Source organism: Acomys minous (genome assembly GCF_964271855.1).
Source record: "Acomys minous genome assembly, chromosome: 18".
NCBI classification, from domain to species: domain Eukaryota; kingdom Metazoa; phylum Chordata; class Mammalia; order Rodentia; family Muridae; genus Acomys; species Acomys minous.
In genome coordinates this window covers 22,050,731-22,076,394 of record NC_140501.1, presented here as the reverse complement: position 1 = coordinate 22,076,394, position 25,664 = coordinate 22,050,731, and the positions used below count along the sequence as shown (strand labels likewise).

Below are 25,664 nucleotides of genomic sequence, written 5' to 3'. Positions count from 1 at the left end.
CCAAGTATCTTCAGCTAAATATCAGGTTTAGGCCAGCCTGGGCAACGTGAGACTGTGTCTCTAAAATAATAAACAAATGAACAAATAGAAGAAACAAGAAGGGCCTAACAGTAGTAAAAAGCCTTAGACAGTGGTAATTAAAGTGACTATGGACTAAGTTAGATTAATAAGCTTCAACCTAGCATTGTCATAAGAGCCATAAAATTTTCAAGAGGAATTGGAAATCATGATTATGTGGTGCGGGGAGGGGTCCCATGAATCTCTGAGGCTTAAATCTTTGAAAGCACTACGTGTTTCCAAAGTAAGCATTTCTGTGGGCTAAACTAGCCAAGTGGACCTCCGCTAGTGGTCATGACCAGCACTTCCTGCCTCACCCTCAGCTCAAGTTGCTTCCTGTATCTGGAGGGCCCTTTCCTTTCCTCCACCCACGCCAGTAGAACCCACCCTTCACACAGTGGCTTACTGGCCATCCCCTCTACAGATCACCCACAGAACCGATGGTCAGGATTTCTAAAGCTGGCCTTAGGGTCAAGGCTAAAGTCCTTACCACAGCCTGACTTCAGCTTTCTGCCCCTGCCTCTGGGATGAAGAGCAGAAGCGGACTCCACTAATAACACCAGCTGCTAGCTCTTGGCCTTGCCATGTCCCAGGCAGTGAATTGGTACTTTGTAAAAAGGCTCTGGAGCTGCACAGCAAATACAAAATCGATGTCATCTCCACTTTATAGATGAGGGAGTGGCCAGAGGATTAAGTAACCAACCAAACAGATCCTAGAAAAACAAGATTCTAAATTCCCTTTCCCCAGCCTCTCCAAGCACATGGCAATTTGATGGTCTCTACTTAATTGAATGAACTGGGATCTTGCTGGAGAGGCCAGGAATGTGAGAGACGCGGCTAAAATAAGAATGAGCAAAGATCTGTAACCTACAAATAGAACATGAGAGAACCACAGGAAGACACTGGCTGCTAAGGATTCCAACACTGCATCTCAGATAGATCTCAATGACCTAACATCCCTCCAAAATCACTTTTTTGCTTTAGCAAATCTTACTGATTCCCTCTAAGTTGGTGCACAATGGGGTGAGGGTGAGGGGCCACAGATGGGAATGTACTTTGAGGAAAAGTCTGAGGATGTCCTTTGAAATCTTCTTAGTATTCTCTACATGTGAAACTTACTATACAGTTTTTCATAGCAGACAACTTACATTTGGTTTATGGGAACTAAATCATCCTATAACATCTTTTGCTAAAAAATTAAATGAGAGAGCTCTCTTTCAGATCTATACACCAATTCATCTGGAAAGAATCCTAATAGAACTTGCTGACGTCATCTATTTTAGAGTGAAATAGCTCACGATCCTCTGCAGGATTTCAGAGGTTTCAGGAACAGGAAAAAAAAAAAAAAAAAAAAAAAAAGACAAGACAATCTAGATGTCTACTGCTATGATAAAATACCATGACCAGAAGCAACTTGGAGAGGAAAGGGTTTATTTCCTCTTACAACTCAAAGGTCACTCTCCATCAATGAAGGGAGTTAGGGCAGGAAACTGGAGAAAGGGACTAAAGCAGATGCCACGGAGGAGAGCTGCTGCCCAGTTTGCTCTCACAGATTATGCAGACAGCTTTCTTATACAGGCTACATGGCTACCTGTCCTGAGTACCTCCATCCCATGATAAGGGCTCTTCCACATCAGTCATTCATCAACACAATAACCCATGTTTTGTCAGTAGGCCAGTCTTCTTTGTTTTGATTTGTTGGGGTTTGGTTTGGTTTGGTTTGGTTTGGTTTGGTTTGGTTTGGTTTGGTTTGGTTTGGTTTTGGTTTTTCAAGACAAGGCTTCTCTGTGTAGCCTTGGTTGTCCTCAACTCACTTTGTAGAACAGGCTGGTGTCTTGCCTCTGCCTCCCCAAGTGTTGGGATTAAAGGCTTGTGCCACCATACTGGGCTTCAATATGCCAATCTTATGAAAGCATTTTCTCAATTACAATTCCCTCGCCTTGCCCCAGATCAGCTCTGTCTAGGTCTCTGTCTAGTTCGTACAAACTAACCAGCATACATTCTAATAACAAAGCTCTCCTCCCTGATGATGGTGGTCTGAGAATGCCCAATTAACCACTCACCCCAACGAGCAAAATGTTGTTGAAGTGTTTCTAAATATTCAATCTGTGCCAGTGTGTTGGTGTCTCTACAATGTCCCTCGAGTTGCTGAACTAGCAATAGATTGTCTTGAAGAGGTTGCAGAAGCCCTGTGCCCGTTCCTCTTCTTACTAGAACTCTGAGATGTGCCTTCTAATGTTCCTCTGATCCAGAAGCAGAGATTGATACTGAAAAGCTAAGCATTTGTCTAGTTCTAGCGTGTTCAGTACTCAAGACTAGACAGCTATAAGCTTTGATCAATCATACCTGGGTGAGATTTTAAATTATTCATGAGTAATATTTGTTCTTTTGAGCAGCAACACATGGCTTTCTATAAAAGTGAAAAGCAAGCCCTAATTTAATACCTTGTCATGGACCACAGCAGCAGATTTCAGCTCATGGCCCATACAGAGCCCACAACCACTTAGCCTGATCCACAGAAAAGTTTACGTTTTAAGATATCTTATAAACATATGAGAGAGAGAGAGAGAGAGAGAGAGAGAGAGAGAGAGAGAGAGAGAGAGAGAGAGAGAGAGGAGAGAGAGAGAGGAAGAGAGAGAGAAGTTGCTGCTCTCTACTTGTGGTCTCTGCATCCTAGAATCCAACCAACCATGGACTGAAACTAACATGAATTGATGCTAAGCCTGTATAAAGGTTTTATAAAGGTCATTATCCCATGGAGAATCCCAAAGCTATTAACATGCAACATCTATGTTTTACTATGCATCATATGAAACTAAAAGTGGTATAAAGAGAGACAAATTTGCATATTACATATATGTGGAATCTGTATGTGTCTGGCAAACTCTTAAACAATCCTTATGTGGCCCCTCTGGAGTAGTCTGATGGTCTGATCACATAAAAAGAATCTGTTTTTAGCTGTTTTAATTCTTTGTTTTAATATTGTGGTCTCTGAGGTCATAGGGTACTCAACATGGCCAGAAGGACTCAAAGAGACCAAAAAGCAAGTGGGCAGAGTTAAAATTGCTTGAATTGTATTTACTGTAAAGCCAGAACAGTTGTCTGAGATGTCAGTGTCTAGTCGACTGTCTTCAAGGTCCCCTCTCAAGAGCTGAAAACACTGAGATTCAGGTAGATTGCTTCTCATGTCACCACAGGGTGAATGGAGAAGGACTTGTCCCCACCTTGACCCTCTTTGTTTAGGACACTCATCTTCACTCAGCCCTATACCAAGTGCCTCTTCCTTGGTGCCATGAACAAGGCTGTCCACGTCCTTGGACGCTTCCAGAATATGCTACACAAATTATACTGCCCAAAGTACTGTATGATGTTTTTGATAACCTTTTAAAAACTAGAATTTCTATTAGATGTTCCATCCTGGACAGCCACCATCTAGCAGAATGCCTCCCTCACTCCTGGGGAGTACTTAGGAGTCTCCTTTGGCTGCCCAAGCAAATTCAACAACCTCGGTCGCTAATAACTGGAACTACCCATCTCTAGAGAATGGTAGCAAGGCCACATTTCTTCTGGAAGCTCCAAGGAAAATTACTTGTGTCTCTGCTGGCTTCTGCTGGCCCTAGGCACTCCTTGGTCTGCCATGCCCTGTGGCAGCATCACTCCAAACTGTGTTTCTGTGGACACATGGCTTTTGCCTTCTGACTTAAGAGAATGACATTGAACGTTTCTGGACTGAAAAACCCAGAACATTCTCATCTCAGGATTCTTAAGTATATCTACAAAAAAAATTTTCCCCAAATAAAGCAACATTCCCATGTTTCAGGAATTTAGGTATAGACATATCTTTGCAAGAGTCTTATGAGTAGGCAGTGAATGTTTTCTTATCTTGGATATAAAAAGCCCAAAAGTAAGGAAAATTGAAAGTCGAAAAAGAAAATCCCACTTTATCTTTTTCAAATATTCTGTTTCAAAAGGAACCATGGAGTCCTGGAGGAACAGTTCCATGGCATATTCCTGCTGAGGGCCAGGAAGAATTCAACAATGCCCTGAAATGGCCCAGTAGACACCATCTCCTTGATCCTACAGGGTCTTGGATTTTTATGTTCTTGCTCACAAAGGATTCTCTCATCCACACAGTTATTGTGTGAAGACTTGCTCTGAGTGAGTTTTCAATCTCTTTAAATCCTTTATGCATGGTCATGAATCTTTTACAGCATGTGTGCTTTACTTGAGTGCTAGAAAGGAAAACTCACTCTACGGAAAAGTTAGCCAAATGTTTAAGCCACATTTTTCAAGATTTCAGTCTTTAAGTGAAACACAACCCTTTGCACAGTGTAAACCTTCATAGTGAGTGAGCTGTCCCCCATGTCTGTGATTGTTGTCCCTACAGGGTCAAAGAGGTCATCACAAGACTTTCACAAAGTACTTTACATCAGACAGCTACAATTTTTGAGTGTTAGAAACCAAGACAGCAGTTCCAAAGCTTCATTATAATATCATTAGAGCTGATTTTTTTTTACTCAAAGCTTAGAGTAACTATGAAAGCAATGAACCCTTAGTATCAAAGTATCCATCAAAATACAAAATAGTGCTAACAATCCAATGGCTCTAGAGATTGATCGTAAAATGAAACAGCCCTCATTCCAAACCATAGCAAGACACCAAGATAACAACAAGTAACAAAGAAATGATACAAGGAAAACAGAAGACACCTATAACACAGAGCAAAACTCTCCATTTTCTACTTTCATTATAGCACGCCACCTTATGAACAATGTACATAGCTGGGCAAAATGGGTTTTTATTTACAAAGAGATTTACTTATATTTCCTTTATTCATCAGATTACTATAAATACATCAATCAAATCAATCAAATGGCTGATTTTGACCAAATACAATCAACAATAAATACAGCACCCAATCTAACAAGCAGCAAGAACACTGCCCCTAGACCCAAAGTTCAAAATATCATTATCCAACAAAATGACCAAGAAGCCTGTAAAAGGAAACAGCTGATTTGCTGGTAGGAAAACACAGGATGGCTATGCAAAAATCAATGGAATGCAAGTAGGAATATGCTCACTGGATTAAAAAAAAAAAAGGATCATAAGGAAATAAACCCAAAAAGCTCAACCGCCCAAACTAGAATAATCTGAGGAAGAAGATAAATTGTATGTTACATGACAAATGTAACTGATAAGTAAGTATAAACATATCCATACTAACACAGATTTTAAAGTAAGTAATTGAAAGAGAAAAGCCTATAGAGTTTCAAATATTATATGTAGCTGCTGCCTTAACCCCAATCAGCATCTTTCAAGTAGGTCAGACTTAAAGTATGAAAAGACAACTTGACAATGAAAAAAACCTAGCAGATACAGTAAGCAAGGTTAAAATTTCAGCAAGCACCTTGGAGATACCATAAGATGCTGTTGTGTTGGTAACACTGAAAAGACTCACTAAGAAGGATATTTTCCTTCTTTAATATGACCTATAAAACCCTATAATCTAGTCTCGTCATGAGACTAGAGAGAAACTAAAATAACGAACATCCTCCAAAACTGACCAGTGAGCTCTTCAAAATGGTTGTGATCTTGTAAGTCAGAAACTTTGAAACTATCACAGACAGACAGATCTCACACACACACACACACACACACACACACACACACACACACACACACACACACGCGTGCATTTGTATGCACATTCCCAGGCAAAAAAGACAGTTCCATACAATGTAGAACTTGATTCATATCCTAAGAAATGGAAGAACTGATCAATGCCAGATTCTTAGCCTAGATACACATACCTGCTAGGTCCATAATGTCGAGTTCTCGTTGTTAGCTTTTTAAAAAGTCCTTATCCACAAAAGTGATACAGTAAGATTTCTGTGCATAAAATTAGATAACGTCTGGGATTTGTTTTATCAGTAAAATTACAAAATGCAGGAAAAAAGTGAAGAGTGTGCAAGACAAAGGCTTTATCAAGGTAAGACTTTATTAATACAGCTGTTGTACAAGTAAACATATCCACACTCATCTACACAGGCATGTTCACAGGCTGGTGCATGTTCGTGCACACACCATGAAACGATGGCATATAAGAAAGGATGCATAAAAGAAAGAAAAAGAAGATGCATGAAAAGACAAAAGCAAAGGAAAGGGGAGGATGCAGTAGCTGGGAGGGAGGGCAAATCAGAAGGGCAAAGAGACTATAAAGGAGAAGAAGCTAAAGGAGAAGGGGACGTGATGGCATGCTCCAAACTGCCTGCTCTGCTAGACACATGGCTCAGTGGTAAAGCCCTGACTATCATGTGCAAGGCCCTGGGCACCGCCACAAGAAAAACAAGTGTTCTATCTGAAGACAACAAGTATCTAAAGATTTAAAGAGTCTTCACAAGGAGGATTGATGAGAAACATACATACATTTATACCCCCAGTAACATCCCAAAATTATCACGGTAACCAAAACAAACAAAGAAACAAACATAAAAGCTTCCCATGTAAAAGCTATCATTGCTGCCATGATAAACACATCAACTACATATGAAAAAACACAACCCTGAGGTTTTAAATAGGAATTTGTTTCTCTTGAGGTCAATTAGCCCAAATGGATTGGGCGGTTCAAGGCCACCCTCGAACCATGTCATGTTTATATTGTACTTACTAGAACAGCTTTCCTTCAGCTGCTCCTGAACTCGCCTTTGTGCGGAACTATTTCAAATATTAAGTCTATCATTTTCATGTATCTATCCGCACTTCAAGAACCAAGATGAAAAAGTCCCCATCATTCTCAAGCCGACCCTCACACGTACCTTGCTGCCTTTCCGTGGGGTGAGAAGAAGTGGGAGGGATCACACAGGTGCCACTGTAAAGGCCAGCAGAGGAGAGGCTGACAGGAAGGAAATAACAAAGAATAGGAATAATAGGAACAATAAAGAAAATAACAAAGTAATAGGAATGTCTACATAACGCAAAGAAAACAAACGAAGCGGTATCCAACTTTTTTTTTTCTTTTACAAGTGAGAGGCCCAGAGAGTTGCTATAACAACGCTTTATAGTGACCTAGGTGCAAAAGGAAAGCAAATGTGCAAAGTACGAGTCACTGATCTGAGAAATCCTTGAGACCACAGGAGGATAAGCAAGGATTCTGTGATAACTATACCAGCCAAGCCTGTCTGATATAAATACTGAATCACTCTAACTAAATAACAAGTGAATCAGAGAGGCAGTGACACCTCAGTGAAGGACGGTTGAGAAAAGGGCACAACGGGAAATAAGCCAGTATGCAAATAGTCACCTCAAAAATAGATTACCTTAGGTATGTGCAGAATATGCTCTAAAGACGTACGAAGAGAGAAAAATGTCACCAAAAATGAATCAACACAATAAAGAGACCAAAGAGCCACAAGTCCACCAAAGGATGCAGTGGTTAAAAGAGAGGAAAGGAAAAGGGAAACGCACCCCAACTTCTCACTGGGTGACCTTCTTAAGAGTTAGAAATGTATGACTGAACAAAGGCAGACAGGCGTACACTGATCATATAAGGTATGAAAGAGCAAGGAGGTCGGAATCAGGCAGGAGACAAACATCTAGGTATGTCCATGAGGATATAGCCAGAGAGCTAAACGAAGAAGGAAAATGTACATTGTAGGCATCCACACTGTCTCCTGGGCTGTGGTCCACTATGAAGAAGCACTGTGTGATCACCAGACATGGTCATACAGCATAGTCTTGTTTGTCTTCCAGATAGGTAAAGGTCATGGAGGAAATACCTGTTTGATCACTTTAGGATAACTAAGGAAAAACCAGATAACTAATGACTCTTTAGAAAAGCCACAATCAGAAAAGCAAAGAAACATGATCATGCTCAAAATCCTCATGGCTCTGATCTTTACTTGCTTCATGGTGTTTTACATTGGAAAGCAAATAATCAACATGCAGATCATCCACTTTGGGCATACGTGTCCATTTACGCATGTGCACATGTCTGACTATAGGTGAACAAGCATTTGGGGCCAGAGGTTCATGTCAGGTGTTTTTTCTCCGGTGTCCATGTTAATTTTTGAGATGGGGTGTGTCACTCAGCCAAGCTGGCCAGCGAGACACAGAATCCATCAGGCCTTGCCACCCAGGGGTAGGATTACAGGCATGTACCACCTATTGGGCTTTTATGTGGTGTCAGGGCTTGAACTCATGTCTTCATGCTAGCATGAAGCTAGTAGCAAGCAAGCAGTTTACCAATGGAGCCATCTCCACAGGCCCTGTAGTTTATAATACATAAGTATGTGAAGAAAACAGCAGGAGATGGCACTACCCTGTTATCAGATTCTGACATCATACAAGAAGTAAATAGAGATGTTGGTGCTGTATCTTAGTAGCTACTAAATATTTAAATATTATTATGTGAAGATAAGATCTCTAATAATTCAGTGACTGCAATAAAATAGAATACAAATGACAACCAAAAACCCTCAGCTGAAGAAAGCAAGAAAAGGCATGAAACCAGAAGGGAAAAAAAATGAGGCAAACAGAAAACAAGTGCCAGGTTACGTATATAAGTGTAATCATATAAAATTTGCACTAAAAGCAATGGTTGAAGCACTCTATTAAAAAAAAAAAAACAGAGTCTGTGTTGGGAAGGTGGTTTCATGGTAGAGCGTTTGCTTAGCTTCCTTGTAGGGTCTGGGTTCAATTCTCAGAACCAACAACTTTCTTAAAAGCATGAACTGTTAAAGGTAGATCTTTAAAAGTAACAACGTACAGTAATGTTCTCAAGAAGTAAAAAGTTATACTACAAAATGACAAAGATATCAACTTATAAAGAAAATGTAATGATTCTATGTCTATGTATACATGAAAGCCTTGAAATGCATACAGCAAAGGCTGATGGAATATAAACGAGAGGCCTATAAATTTAAAACACTTAAGGGCTCCCTTCCCAACAACTTAAAGAAAAACCAAAATGTTACCAATGTTGTACAGTGGCAGTTCTTAACGTATAGGTTGGGACTCCCCACCCTTGGGGATCACTTACCAGACATCCTGTATAACAGATAACTACATTACAAGCATAACAGAAGCAAAATTGTAGTTATGAAATATCAGTGAAATAATTTGCAGTTTGGGGTTCCTACAACATGGGGAAGTATATTACAGGGTCACAGCAATTGGAAGGTTGAGAACCACAGCTCTGGAACATAGAACAAGTCTAATTAAACTTGCCACCCAACAAGGAGTATATACCATTTTTTAAAAAAATATGTGTAATATTACCAAAATAGAGCACAGTGTGACCCACAAACAAATCTTAGCTAAAACTTTAAAGGATATATTGTATGTTTTCTTGGTTAAAAAAAAATTAAGATATCCAGCTGGAAAACAAAGCATTAACAGAATATTATGTATACATTGCTCTGCCTGCATGTACACCTCCAGGCCAGAAGAGGGCATCAGATCACATTATAGATGGTTGGGAGCCACCATGTGCTTGCTGGGAGTTGAACTCAGGACCTCTGGAAGAGCAGGCAGTACTCTTAACCTCTGAGCCATGTCTCCAGCTATCCGAATAGCCTTTTTACATTATATGGTCAGACATGTTCTCAAATCAAAAATCTTATCCATGTTTAAAAAAATATATAAAAAGAATAAATTAAACCTATAAGGACAAAAGGAGGAAATTAATGGGTTAGGCTTCGGGTATAATATCAATGTAATAGAAAATAGAAAACCAAAATTTTAAAACTCAACGAAACAAAGGCTGAACATTCTACAATTTCAATAAAACTGAAAAACTGTAGCCAGATCAGTCAAGATGGGTGAAAAAAAAAAAAAAAAAAAAAAAAAAAAACCTCACCAGACCTAACTGTAAGGAGGGAGGTCATTGGTAGTCCTACAGACATCAACAGAAAAATAAGGAGGTATAAACATGTATCAAAACCTTCAGTAACTTAAATGAAAAAGTTATTTCCTTTTAAGCTACAAGCTAAGAAGTCTCATCAAGAAGCAATGCTTATCAGTTATACAAATTGAATTTACAGTTTATAGTGTTCTATTCATTATACAAACTGAATTTACAGTTTAAAATTGTGGGTCTATCAATCACACAAATTAATTTATGGTTTTCCTTGTGGTTTTAATCATGTGGATGCACAAATCTGTGTGTGTAGGTATGTGCATGTGAGTGCAGGACCCTGGAGAGGCCAGAAGAGGGGGCTAGATCCCAGGGATCCAGAGTGACAGAGGTTGAGAGGTCCTGATGTAGGTTCTGGGAAATGAACTCAGGTCCTCTACAAGGGCAGCTGCTGAGCAATCTCTCAGTCCCAAATATATAGTTTTAAATTAAAAAGAAAAAAAATTGACCCCGGAAGAATTCAACCTCAGATGGATTTGTAGACAAAATTTTCCATGTTTTAATAAAAAACTATCAATTTTACAACAAGCATATTCCAAAACCTAGCAGATAGCCAACCAAGGACCATGTGCAAACTGGACCTACACTGACATAGCTAATGGGTACCTTGGTTTTCATGTGGGTCTCCTACAAAGTGGAGCAGGGGCTGTCTCTGACAAGACCTCTGTTGTCTGTTTTTTGATCACTTACCCCTGCTGAGGCTGCCTTGCCAGGCCACAGGGAAAGAAGATGTGCCCAGTTCTGATGCAACTTGATGTGCTGGTGTGGATTAGGGGTGTGTCCCCCCATCTGAGGAGTAAGAGAGGGGATATAAAGGGAAGAGGGAGGTGGTGGGACTGTGAGGAGAGAAGGGAGGGGGCTACGATCAGGATGTAAAGTGAATAAATATATTTTAAAAATTGAATAAAAGAAAACTAGTAAATAGAAAGCTAAAAGTAATTCAGTGAATGAATTACTAACTAAAACATAAAACTATTGTATTTTCAGGCATATAAGACTACTTTTTAACCTCCCTCCCAAAAAAAATAATCTGTTCCGGAGTCCGGGGTCGTCTTATACACCTGGTACTTACCCTGCAGCTTACTTCCCCTTGCTTCATATGTCTGGTGCATATAGTGCAGGATGCCGTGGCCTCCTCATACCCTACTCTATACAGGAATTATGAAGCTGGGAGGAGCAAGATGCACACATCTTCCTGCACCTCGAGGAAGAGAATGTGAGCATGGATTGGCTCTCCATCAAAACCCGCACATTTGACTTGGAGGACTGTGCATCTTCAGGTTCAGTGTGGAGCACACCTTAAAGGGGCAGTGTAGGCTGGCACTGGCTATCTGCTAGAATTTAATAAAGCACCTGGCTGTCTGTGTCCTGCCTGAAAATAGACACATGCCCATGTCTGCTGCACAGTGTGCGCATTGGAAGAGGGATAGTCTTATATAGTGAGAATATTCTAAACTCTATATTTTAACTGGAAAAGTTAGGGGTAGTCTTATATGCCCAGTTGTCTTATACTCTGGAAAATATGGTACATCTCCACAATAGTCAGAAACCTGTAATGCTTTTAGAAATTAATTTAATTAAAGGAGAAATGACTACCACAAGTAAATTTTCAAATATTTCTGAAGTCTAAAAAAGACATGAGCAAACAGAGAAGAATCAACGTCTGTGATTCAGAATAATAGAATACACTATGAATAACATTAAAATGCTTATTGTCTTGGGTTATATATAATCAAAAGAAATGCATTTTAGCATCACAATGGGTAGGTTTTGTTGTTTGGTGTTGAGGATTTCTTGCCAAAGGAAGGTGTGAAGAATGGTTAAATATTCTTTTATATTTGACTACATGTCTGAGAAAGGCTAAGAAAATTATTAACGGAAGAATGCTAGAATGAGAGGATACACAAGAACATATGATATGACAGATGTGGAATTTAGATGCTCTGGGGAAAAGACATCAAATTTCAAAAACAATGACACAAAAGTACAGATTTGCATCTAGAAATAAAAACAGACCCCTGCCTTCATGGCCCATACGAGCTCAAAGAGCACACACAAATCGACAGTTGCAGTAAATCTAGCTGTGGATGACATGCCTATTTTACCAATGGAGATGACTCTGAGATCAACAGTCAAAGGCAGAAATTATGCACATAAAATATTAAAATTTCATATTCATAAAACAGGAGAAAAAACAATTCATTTTTGAAAAATTATTTGCAATGCAAATATCAGCAGATATAATTTCCACAAAGGAACCTTACTGAGGTGTGGGGGAGGGGCAGGGGGTAATGGACAAAGCATATGAAGGGTAATTCTTAGGATAATCCCAAATGCCCTACAATGGAAAGAAATTCAACTTCACAGCCATCAGGAAATGCTAACTGAAGTACAAGACACATACACAATACCACTACCAGACTAGAAGAGTGTCCGCTTCTGCTAAAGAGGTCTCAAGGCATGGACACTTGACTATACTGCTAGTGAGATGGGAACTCTTACATCCTCTTCAAAGCAATGTCATAACTCTCATGAGAACCAAAGTCACGTGCAGATTTTGAATGGATAACACTTTTGCGATGGTCAATCTTTACTGTAGACTCGATGAGTCCTACTGATATTGGGGACTGGCCTCTGGGCACGACTGTGGTTTGGTGGCCGTTGATGATTATCTTTAGCTTACTTGAGGTAGGAGGTCTCACCACTTGTGAGTGCCACCACTCCCTAGGCTAGAAGGCTGCACCGTATAAGAGGAAGTAAGCTAAACAGAAGCACTCATCTCCTTCTCCATTCTAACCATGGGTAGGATGTGACCAGCAGCCCCCATTTCTTCACAATGACCCATAGCCTACAACTGGGAGCCCAAAGGAATCCTTTCCTCCTGATGTTGCTTTGGTCAGGCATTTTACCATAGCAACAGAAAAAGAAGCTAATCCACTTTCCCTGGGCGTCTATCCCATAGGACAATGAGGTTCTCACTCGAAGGACATTTCAACACTGGATTTCATGGCAAGAACTAGATGCAAAAATCACTGATTAATAAATAAATAACAGAAGACACTGTGGTCTCGCCATACATATTTGACCACTGTACTGCATTGTTTTTAATAGGTCAGCTCTGTAGCAGCTGCCTTAAAATATTTCCTTGGGAAGTACAAAGTGAAAAAAATGCGTAAGAATTCAAAAAGGATCCCATTTTGCAAGTAGCGACCAAAACACCTTGCATTCTACATGTTACTAACACCTACAGACACGAAGGAAATTATGAAGGGACATATAGCCTGACTTGTAGCCTGACTTACGGACAAAATGAATTCTACTGGTGGCTAGAAGGGGAAGGGAGCTGAATGAAGCAGAAAGGAGCTCAGGAAAAAAAATGGCTTTAAAGTCTCCATACATAAGCACACTTTTTTAACGTGTGTGTGTGTGTGTGTGTGTGTGTGTGTGTGTGTGTGTGTGTGTATGTTTGTACATAGGTGCAGACAGAAGCCAGAAGAGGGCGCTGGAGCTACTGTTGCAGACAGTCATGAGCCACGTGAAGCAGGCGCAGTGGTCCTCTGTGAGAGCAGCAAACATTCTAAACACCACGCCATCTCTCCAGCCTTAAGAACACACACTTTAGTGAGGGAGACATACTCATGAGGTGAATGAAGATGGGTCTCTACAAAACAAAGCTTTACTTTCAATGGATCTTGAGTTGCGTTCCTTTGAAGTGCTAGACCTTCAAGAATGAAGTCTCATTTAGAGACCTAAACAATCAGTGTGTGGGTTAGAAGGAGGCCACTTAAACTAAACTGTAGCATTCATACGGACAGCAGATACACAAAACATGCTTAAAACAAAACCGAACCAATCTAGCAGTACTTTTAAAAGGCTGCAACGTTAACCTTAAAGCATCTGGGACACCTTTCAGGTACACTGACAGTCTAGAGAAAGAAGGTGATCTGCCTCAGAGTATGCTAACTTGGCCTCTCATGTGGACTTGGCCACACAGCCGCTCTCCAGATCATCTGCCCTTTAGCATTTTCTAGGGACTTTCACAGAGTCCGTCCCTGGCAGGAGGCCTGGTACAGGGCAGTGATAAGCCACCTCCCTCCCCTCCTCCTGAGGACAGATGTCTCTAACTTCACACTCCTTCCAGATTATCCTCAGTTGAGCTCTTGGGTTCCTACATGCAGTTTTCATAGGATGCATCTCTGAAGGCGAGCAGAATCCATCCCAAGCTGATGGACCATCTCCCATGCACCACATAGTAGGTGGTGACCCCACTTTTGTGCAAAGTGGTCTTTCAAAAGTCTGGCATATTAAGGCCAAATAAATGGAAGGGTAGCGTTGGAATGAAAAACAGAAAAAATACGTACTAAAACCCCACTGTCCTACTGGTGTTGAGAAGCACAGTTCCAGGTCTGGCTATGTCATCTTCTGGTTTAATTTACTGCTCTCTTCTATTAAGGGCTGCATCAGTAAAATGGACACACATGTCCTTTCCACCTTACAGGACTATCAAGGCCAAACTAATATCACTCAGTAAACCACTAGGCCATACATCTCAACCCCTTTAATTTCCAGGCTACCTATAAATACAAGACTGTCAGTCATTCCCTCAGCTTAGAGACTTGGCATGTTGCAGCACGGCTGGCCACCAACAATATACTTTGCAGAGTGCTCAGTATACAAAACAAACAAACAAAAGTCCACTCAGGCTCAGCATGCCATGAGATAAATGAACTTTGGTGTCTCAGAATGAGCTACCTGATGCCTATGTACAGAAGAGCTGACGTACACCGACATCATGCGGCCTTTGAACTAGCCTCTCACCCAAAGCTTCTCTTTCAAATACTCCTTCTAGCAAACTTGACCCAGTGCAATGCACTGCGACTCCCTGTAAGTTACATGCTAACAAATCCATCCTTCTCATGTTTTCACCCTTTAAACAATTCTTAATGCTATACTTAAAACATATTTGTCAATGCTTTCCAAAAGTCCTATTATTTACAAAGCATATACAACTAATGCCTTAACCAATATATTAGAATTCCTTGAAGGAGATAGGTTTGGATAAAGTGTGGTTTTTAAAGTTTTATCGGTCATCGTTATTTTCTGTCTGTTTTTTGTAGCTCAAATATGCCTTCCCTAAACTCACTAGACCAATATTGTCCCCCTGGCCAAGCACATGCTAGGAAATTCTAATTTTGGGGAAAAAAAGAAAGAAAGAATTCTGGTGAGATTGCAAAGACATTTGCCAAAACACAATAAAGCCATCAGTTCTGAAAGATAAGGGAGAAAGCACCACAGCTGCCAAATATATTTTGGGTTGCATTTATCATGTGCGTATTTACTTTTTCTGTGAGAAAAAAAAAACCACCATAAGCTTGGGCCAAAGACTTGGGTGTCTGTAAGGCCCTTGCCACTAGCCTAATGCCCTGCGTTTGATCCGCAGGCCTCACATAGAGGCCTCACATAGAAGTGGAGAGCTGACTCCTCCATGGTGTCCCCTGACCTCCACGTACATGGAGGTCTCTATGGCATGCTCCTACCCCCCCCACACACAAACATACAGACACGCAAAACACACACATTAATAAATGTAATCTTCTCCTTAAAAATAAGTAAACTAACAAACCCATTATGTAAATGAGCTTCGGTGTGGAGCTACTAAAACCCAGAAATCTTTGATTTCCCAGCAAGAGACACTTTACTTCCCATGTACTTTGTTCAAGCAACTTACAGCCCCTCCCAGATTTCCTTCAGCACTTTTCTATCCACCGCTTTAGTTGCCCCAGCATGATTTTTCAGCTCACAAGTGATAATATCAGACTCACTGTGCTGTGTGCTTACATATACAAGGGAGCATTAAAAAAAAAAAAAAATTGGAGGCCAAATGAGGATGTACAGAATTTCTTCCAAAAAGAATGTTTTGTTACTTTAACTACCCCCCCCCCCCAGCTTTAACAGCCTTATCGACTGGCAGAATGGGCATTAGCAAGAATCTATCGCTCTATTATGATCACTGTCATGGCGCAGCCTGCAGGAGCTCCCTCCTAAAGAGCTGCGAGCTCGGCCTTGTGGGTGGCTTTGCTATGTGCATCCACAAACCACTGACATCTATGTTGGAGAAAATATTGTAGCAAAGGTGGCAAACCAAAATGATCTATCGCCAATAAAATAATAGTCCATAAACAGTACTTATTTGTGTAATATTACTATTATTACCCTATTCTATGAGACTAGCTGTGGAATGTCACATTAAGTGCTTATGGTGACAAGTAACTGCACAAAGGTCAGAAGACTTCCCAGGTTCAAATCCCCACTCTACAGCTAACTGGCTACTGACTGTGAATAAATTACTTAACTCCAATCCTTACTTGCTAACAGTGTCATAAAATAAAATCCATATAGAGAGTAGTTCCAGCTCCTTGGGATGCTGAGGCAGGAGGATTGTTGGAGGCCAGGAGCTCTGGGTTGTAGCAGACTACGCTGATCTAGGCACAGCACTAAGCTCCATATCAACATGGTGAGTGCCAGAAACAGAGGACCACCAGGTTTTGTAATGAGAGGTGAAATCAACACAAGTTGGAAATGAAGTAGCTCATGATATCAAATATATGTAAGAGAGAAATCATTGTACAACACCTCCAGCACAACAGAAATAATGTCATATAAATAGCTTATATCTGCTATGTAGCATTTGATAAAGGATACAATTATTATATGTCATAAACACAGGTTAAATATCAATGAATATTTGTTCACCAAAGGAAGAAATTTCTTTTTTAGAATAATAATATTTTTTTAAAAACTATGTAAAGGCCCAGGGAAGAAATTTAAATTATAGAGATTCATTGCTATGCACAAAAGAAATGCTACAAAACCCATAATGTATACAACCTGCTAAGTACAACAATTAGAAATGCAGAAATCTCTCATGTTCTGTAACTTTCGTCTTCCTCACACTCATCAGTTAGTTCCGTTATTCCCATTCAATAAAGTCATATGGCTTTTAAGACTGCTACCCCCACTGTGCATCAAAACAACACGACCTGTTGCTCACAAGCGCAGACAAGACCTTTATTCTCTTTTCTCCATTCATTTTGTTTTTAAAAAGTTTCAAAATAACTTTTGAAACTATTATCCAAAGTGGCAAAGTCGGTGAGAGAAGGCCTGTTATTAGGCTAAAGAACAGCCTTTTATAAAGCCAAGTGCAACAAGTGCCTGTCTGCCAAGAGAACACATTACATAAGGTGACAAATGTAAAGCCTCCTGTCTAACCTGTGCTGTGTGTTACAGCGGAAGGACCACGAAGAGCAGCCCCTTCCATTTTCTGTTAGTTCTTAGTTAGGGTTTCTATTGATGTGATGAAACATCATGACCAAAAGCAAGTTAGGAAGCAAAGAGTGTATTCAGCTTACACTTCCATGTCGCAGTCCATCATTAAGGAAACCAGGACAGGAACTCAAGCAGGACAGGAACCCAGAGCAGGAGCAGATGCAGAAGCCATGGCAAGGGGCTGCTTCCTGGCTTGCTCCTCATGGCCCCAGTCAGCCTGCTTTCTTACAGGTCTCAGGACCACCAGCCTAGGCATGGAACCACCCACAATGGGATGGACTCTCCCTCATCAATCACTAATTTAAAAAGTATCTTCTCTGCTTCAACAGCTAAAAACTAGATGGTCTGGGGTTTTACATTCTATCCTGTTTGACCCTGGCACACTACAGGGCTTCTTTATACAATGGTTTTTGTTTTTTGTTTTTTAAGTTCAAAAAAACGCATTGAACAGAGATGCAGATGCATACAGCTAGAGTGGAACAGGTAGGTTGGGAGGAAAAAGACCATTTCAGGGATGTTTGCCTACTGAGTGGACGTGGTATGGATGGCACAGGACCAGCCCTCAAACCTGTTCCTTCGACGAGTATTTCAGCATTTCCATAGCAGTCACCACTTTAGGCTCTGTGTGACATGCCAATAAAGAATCCACACAGAAAAAGAAAAAAAAAAAAAAAAAGAAAGAAAGAATCCATACAGAGTTTCTTCCTTCTCCTTTCAAGATGCTTGTTACTGGGAGAAAACAAGGCACACAAGCAACCAGAACTCCCCTAAGGAGGGCCAGAGACCACAGAGTGGTACCCAACGAATTCTAATACAGCAGGCTGTAAATGAAGTAGAATCCCATGGAACATGATAGCGATGCTCACACAAACAGGAAGGAGCTTGAATGAGTTAGCCTGTGGAGGTCATTTGAGCCTGTGTCCTTGCCCTTATAAGATGGTAGTGTTTAGGCAGAGAATAATCCACTTTCTTGTTGTGTCCTTAACTTGCAAGATACATGGGGAGAAATAGCAATCAATATGTTCATGTTCTCAATGTCTTTGCATATGGAATACAAAGTATACATGGTGGGAAGTGTGACTCCCAATAAAGCAAGGCTGGCAAGTGTTGAGATAACCACTCCATTCCTCCCCGTCTCTTCACTGTGCACACTCTAAGCCAGGTGCAACTTAACCACTAGAAAAGATGGAGGTACGCAATTCTGCTCTCCATTCTACAGTGAATCACCAACTTAAGATTTAGACTTTTCTCTAAACAGGTTGCTTTGACCAACTCACAGAAACTTCAGAGAACTTCTTTAAAAAATTCTAAAGGACTTAGGGAGGCAGAGGTAGGTGGATCTCTGAGCTCGGAGCTAGCCTGGTCTACAAAGTGACTCCACGACAGCCGAGACTGCACAGAGAAACCCTGCCTCGAAAAACTGAAAGAAAAAAAAAACCCTAAAGGCTTTTATTTTGATTTTATTTTTACAATTTGTGAATGTGTGCAGTACGTGCATATATTCATACGCCTATGTGCACTTGTACTTGTAAATGTGTGTGCATATATGTTCACGTGTATGAAAGCCAGAGTTTGACACTGAGTATCTTTCTGTATCCCCACTGAACCAAGAGCTCACTGATTGGCTAGAGTGGCTGGCCAGGAAGTTCCAAAGATCCACGCACCTCATCCCCTATGACTTTGAAGTCATGGATATGTCCTTCCGCTTGCTCAACAGCACTTTACAAATTTCTGTTTTGAACAGCTCAGATAGGTCAGTGGCATTGCATACATGCTAACAATCAGTCAAGTCACTTTGATACCCACTCTACAGTAACTTTTTTAAAGACTTGACTTTTTCAAGGTCACACAGCAAATCTCTGGTAGGATAGGAAGGAAAGAAATCCCGACCCTTGACAGTCAGCAGTTTTCCACTCACCTTGGAAACCCCTCCCTGCATGGGTCACTTACAGGTTCACTTTGGGAAGCTGCAATGTCCTTCTCTCTTTTCTTTTTTCTTTCTTTCTTTCTTTTCTTTTCTTTTCTTTTTATTGTTTTTGTGATAGTGAGAGCAGGTGAGTGGAGGTTCAGAATAGTCATCAGGTCAAATTGGTCACAGCACCAGTGCCTTATAGTTCTCCAGAGTGGACATTACCTCGTATAACCCAGCTCAATAACTATAAGATGACTAGGCAAAAATAGGCACCAGGAGACTGGTAAAAGTAGACGTGCAGAGCGCAACTGCTGAGTGCTCAGCCCTAACTGGAACACCTACATCACAGCCTGGCCTCCCGTGCCACCCTCCGAGGAGACAGAGGAACACTGAGGTACAGGGGTGGGAAGAAGTTAAGAGTTGCTTTGAAATGTAGCCATCTGGACATGAGATGCCTGTTGCACCAATGAACTCAGGCTGCTAGCTTGCCTGCACAAAACCTGTACAAGGGCAAGCCAATCAGATCACTCAACATTCCAGCAGGCAAAACTAATAAGACTATCACACACACACGCAAGCACACACACACACACACGCACGCACGCACGCATCCCAGAGGACATAAACACAGAAAGGTGTCTACTAGGGTGTCCATGGGAAGAAAGAAAGGAGATCTGGTATGGATAAAAATAATCAAGATATATTGTATACATATATGAAACGGTGAAAAAAAAAAGCTCTTCTAAAAAAAAATAACAAAATAAACTGTGTTTATATGTTAACTAATGTTTTTTTAAAGGCTTTAAATTGAACAAAAGGACAAGTGCAGCTACCAGAGCATAATTCATTCACTGGACATCCTCTAATCTGCTGCCAGACCAAAGCAAATTTTTATAGGGCAGAATAGTCCCTCAAGTAGCCACTTTGTGACAATAAACACCCGGAGCCAAAAAAAGAAAAGAAAAGAAAAAATCCTTTTGTAACCTAATTACTGGGAATATATAGAGAAAGGAACCATTTAATCCAGAGCATGTGTCTACCACAAGCACTCAGTAGCTGGCTTAAAGACTGGGTGTGGTTTGTGTGCTTCCCCACCCCCCAAGAAGGAATTCTGTTAGTTTCAAGTCATACAAAGTTAGAATCCAAGTAGGTCTGTCAGAGCCACAGGCAGCTGACCTCCCAGGCACAGGACAAGGCCCATCTGTCAGCTCCCACTCTGCTTCTGGGAGCGGACTGGGTGTGGCTAGAGGGCGTTGCCAGTGACTTAAGTTCAATATTTTTACCCTTACATTTTACACCGATTTAAAACCAAAAGTTGTGCTTAACTCACAAGCTCAAAAATAAAAAAAAAAATTAGTTTTCTTTTTTCTTTTCTTTTCTCTCTCTCTCTCTCTTTTTTTTAAGGGATATAAGTGGCTTGTGGGGCACATGCCTGTCTTGTACCCAGAAGGTGGAGGCAGGAGACTCAGGAGCTCAAGGAAGCTACAGAGTGAGTGAAATGCACCAAGATTACATTAAATGGAGGGGGCACAAAAATCGAAGTATTTCCAGCCTGCCATTGTAATTACTGGTAAAATGTAAATGGCACACACAGAAGCTGCAATAATTCATTTCAGAACTTGTAAAAAAGGAAAGTTACTTCCTAAACAAAAAAGGCAGCAGTGATGTCACTTTTGTTTATTCATCAGCAAGCAAGTACGATAAATAAAATACCAATAATAATAATCTGTGTCATTGTAACTTTTGTAGGAATAATTTGTATTAATATACACACACTGCAACTATATTTATGAACGCAAACACTTGAGAACGCCTTGCCCAAATGTAAGCAAACAAACCATCTAGCACCTCAATTTTACAGAATTATTTTAATATTATTTAATTTATAAAATATGAAATACCATACTTGTCGTTTTGTATTAATTGGAGAAAATGCCCAGGGCAGTTGTATATTGTCAGCCATTAAACGTACTACCTCCCTAGGTAAGATTTCTCAACAACTACAAATGAACCAACATGGCCCATTTGAAATCCCTCAGTCCAGGCCTGAAGGACTAAGTAGTTAAGTCACCTTTGCTAAGACAAAACGCACAAGGGTTTTAAGATAAGTAATCTCATTATGTTGGTAACAGACTGCTTCATGGCTTAACATCTGACTTTCAGAGTCTTTGCAAATGTGTTTCTCCTTCACAAGAAGCAAGAAGAAAAATCGTGAGCAACATGTATATATATATATGCACAACCCCAACACTATAGACTCTAGGCTGTTCGCATGTTCTGGGGACTGAACACCAAGCACCTTAAGAGAAAGGTCGCCTGTACCACCTTTGCTTTGCAACACACAGAGGCAGCAGCAGCTGGAGTAAACAACCAGGCCAGAGTTGCTAAGGTCAAGGTCTCAACTGCTGGACCAGGACCATTTCCTCCCAGAGGGCATGGTTTCTTGAAAAGGACTTTCTAGAGGGGAGATAACAGTCTTCTTTCAATAAACAATCATAAAAAAGCATTCCCCAATAAAGTTGAACTGACCAAAGTTTCTTTGAAATATGCCTTACTAAGTAGTAGACAAAGAACGGAAGGATTTTAGTGACCAACTGAAATAAAACAAGAATGTCTTATTTACTCTGACATAGCTATGTTAGCTAAACAGATGCAGCTCGTAAATTAAATTTTCACGTGAAAATATTTTAGTTTTGTTGGTTTAAATATATTTCACATTAAATATGAGTTAGCATAGTAAACCTTTTTTTCTAAATGCATTAAGTGGTCCCCCCCCCCCCTTTGGCCAATTTTTAAATGTTCAAATCGCTCTACCAAACTCAAATGAATCTCCTCTACTCAGTCTAGTGTTAAGATTGACCAGGCGGCAGCATGATACAGATGTGACGTAGGCAGCTGAAATGTTTGTTTTCAAACATCCTTTTTCTAACAGCATTCTATAGTTGAATCTTTTCAAGCCTAAAAATACACTCTTTACATAACCAATTTCTACCTGGGTTTTTGTTTGTTTAATGTAACCAGCAGTCAGATAAGGACCCTCTGAAAGACAGGCTTTTTTTTCTTAGGGAGGAGGGGTCTCCCTGTGGTAATTAAATGCCAGTTTTAAAAGCATGTCTAGGGTGACAGTTTCTTTTCTCATCAAAGTGACCACTCCTATTCCCATCCAAAGCTGCTGTTTGCTGAACGCCACCAAATGTCTTTCAAAGCATTTACTTATCCAAACACCTCTTTCCTCCACTAAGAAAGGGGCATGAAAGCTTTGAGGTGGATTTGCAGAGTGACGTGTGTTTGATGGGCAGATGTCTAAGAAACGACTAGATGCACACACACAGTAAAGGTAAATAGAGCCTCTGCCTGTCTCTCTGGTGTTACAGGGAAACAGAATATTAATGCCAAGTTAAAATAGCTTAGTGCTCGGTCAAGAATTCTATTAGGCAGTAGAATTATTTAAAACAATCCATTACAAAACGGAGATTTAAGCCATCTGTATAGTTACATTAGAGAGCTGACAATACTAAACACAGAAACTGTTTATCCAGATTACGCATTCCGTTGTACTAATGCTCTTTAACAAAGTCAGCTTTTATCAACTGAATTAGGGCAATTACTAGTAAAGTATGCAAAACTAGAAGAGCAGCGAGGAGGGGGCTGGGAAGCTACAGGACTTATAACAAAGGAATTGGTACTTTTTCCAAGCATTTGCCACAAATGCTCCAAGAAACAAAACTGTTGAGTGCACCCCACCCTTTTCCCCAAAGGTAAAAGTTTGCAAAGTTCCGAGAGGCAGTTCTCTACCCAACAAAACCAGAGCTGATTCTCCACTTAGAAGAGCATCTAACGTGAACACCAATTTATGTCCCGGAGGTCAAGTCCTAGCTCTCTAAGCTGAGCGTCTAAGGCTAGAAGTGGCTCCGAGGCCAGCTCCGCGGGCTTCCCGGCCCAGGTGGCCTTACAAAGTTGTCCCTTGTCAACTCCAGCCAGGTCCTTCGTAATTGAAAATAACAGCCACAGGCCAGCCCCTGGCTACTCCCATGGACCAGGCACGGTAGCAAGTGACAGTTCCACATCATTACTACCCGAGACAATAATGAATGTAGCGCCAGGACCACTGTTTGTGCCAGCAATGTTATCTCCTCCTTAACCCCTTCCTTTCCACTCTCCAGAGCTCACGTATTGCCCACATGGTCCTGGTCCTAGTGTGGCTATTCATCCGGCACATTCATTCCTGGGGACCAACTATTTTTCCACGACTCCCGCGCCCCGTCCGCGCCCCCCCCCCCACACACACACACATTCAGCCCTGGGGATTTATTTCTCATCCTTGGCAACTGTCAGGCAAACACTGCAACCAACAATTCCAGTCAGGGGAGCAAAGCATTTGCTTAATTCACGTTACTTGCTAAGTTCTTTTAAAAATGTTTAGGGAGTGGGACAAGTAACCTCCCTCTTTCTTCTCTGCGAATCCGACCGCGGCTCCAGGCTCTGCAATAGCATCGCCCTACCCCGACCCCCTCCCGCTTCTCAACACTTCCCCCCCTTTAAGAACACAGACCAACCAAAATGATTTAACTTGAGCAGATGACAGAAGGAAAATAAAACATGTTAAGAGAATACGATCTGATTTGGGATGGCGAAAAAAAAAAGGAGGGGGTTGTTTATTTTGATAAAAAGCGGAATCGGCACAGACCTGAACAGAAGCTGCAGAGCAGGAGAAATTGTTTTCTTTCCCTCACACAGAGTCTCAGTCTCTCTCTCTCTCTCTCTCTCTCTCTCTCTCTCTCTCTCTCTCTCTCTCTCTCTCTCTCTCTCTCTCTCTCCCTTTCTCTTTCACAAGCGCGCGTACACACACACACACACACACACACACACACACACACACACACACGGCGTCACCCGCGCACACTCACACGCACACGCACAAGCAGAGCCTCTCAGCTGCTCTCTGCAGTTCTCAGGAAATGAATGGGGGGCAACCCAGGGAACTGTTGTACTTGCAAATGACTTACCCGGATCACATGATGCGCTAAATGTAGGGTGGGCCGGTGGGTGGAGGCTGCCGAGACGCGAGCCCGGGTCTAACGTGGGGAGCCTCGCCAGACCCGCATCGAATTACCCCGGGGCCCAGCCGAGGGGGTTGCAAGAAGCCGCTTCTCCTCCCTTTGCAGCCCGCAGCTCAGGAAATCGGAGAGGCGCGGGGGGTGGGGCGGGGTGGGGTGAGGTTGGGGTGTGTGTAGGGTAGGGTAGGGTGAAAACAGCAAACCCCCAAACAAAAGAGCTCCGGGTCCTCCTCCCCAGAAACAAAGCCCCGCCGCTGCGGGCGAGCCCCGGGGTGGGGCCGAGGGCGGGGGCGGCGGCGGGGAGGGGCTCGCTCAGCAGGCGCTAAGTCGCTTTATTGCCATAAAATGGGGCCCTGAGCCGCTCCGCCAGAGGATTAGGAGGCGGGTTCTAAGTGTGATGGTTGAAATCCCCTGTGGGAAACTAACCCCTCCCAGATCACAGAGGTAGAACGCAACACCCACTGCCCAGCCCTTGCCTTGCCAGCCTGGCCAGCGGCAGGGGGTGGGTCTTCGGAGCCGCCACCCCGCCCCACCCCGCCCCACCCCTACCCCCGCCCCTGGCCCTGGCCCTGAGCCTTCGCCGCTCCACCCTGTCACCTGCACCACCTCTCTGCGGCACCCCAAATAACCCACACATGGCCCCTGCCGTTCCTGTAGCGCAACCTGGGGGAATTCTAGGGGTCTCCGAAAGAGGAACCCCCAATGACAACTCTCATTGAGGAGACTCTTACTGAGCTGCCACCAAGTCCCCCTCTTTTGTGTCACCACGCGCCTAAGCAGCCTTTGGGAAAGAATTAGGAGACAAATAAAGCGGCCAGCCTGCGTGGCCCTAGCCCACTCCCCACTGCAACTAGGATGGGTTGGGGAGAGCGAGAAGGGGGGCCCCCGCGCCCAAGCCGTCCCCGCGGCTCACCCGCGGCTAACTTGGAAAGGTGTGGGCGGAGCCGACGGAGTCAGCGGGGCCCGCCCCCGGGCGCCTGGCGGCTTGGGCAACAATGGGGTCCCGACGGGGGTGCCCGGTGGGTGGCGTGGGCTGAGGGACTTGAGTAGCAACTGGAGAAAATAATTCTTTGGGTTCGAGTGCGTCGCACGTTGCTGGAGAGGTAGTGGGGCCCCAATCGCTGAGATTCACCTTGGCGGGATGAATGGGGGCGAAGTGCGGGCGTGTACCTTGCTCGGCAACGCGGGCACACCCGGGCGCCTGACCTCGCCAGTTATTTAGGAAAGCAGTGAAGTCCCTGACGCAGGGAGGGAAGAAGGACCCGAGCTGGGACCCCAAGCCGGGGCAGCGAGGTCATGAGTAGGCACCTTTCGGTGCTCGATCCTGGGAGGGGAGCTCGGTGCTGGACGCCATCCCTGGCAGCCCCGCCTGTGCGCACCGAGCAGAAGATCCGCGGGA

The 25,664-nt window shown here is 42.4% G+C and overlaps 1 protein-coding gene across 9 annotated transcripts in view; it reads right to left on the bottom strand.

The window, feature by feature from the left end:
• The window catches only part of KLF12 (KLF transcription factor 12), a 581,105-nt gene that overhangs the window by 398,119 nt on the left and 157,322 nt on the right, over positions 1-25,664 (bottom strand). For 3 of the 9 annotated variants that reach the window (XM_084767866.1, XM_084767868.1, XM_084767869.1), the window contains exon 1: positions 24,215-24,649. The exons of 1 other annotated variant lie outside the window; for it this stretch is intronic. The gene's annotated coding sequence lies outside the window, so the exon portion shown is untranslated. Of the gene's footprint in view, positions 1-23,895; positions 24,190-24,214; positions 24,656-25,664 lie in introns of those variants that run through there. 5 more of the 9 variants (XM_084767873.1, XM_084767874.1, XM_084767872.1 and 2 more) reach the window with 4 other exon arrangements.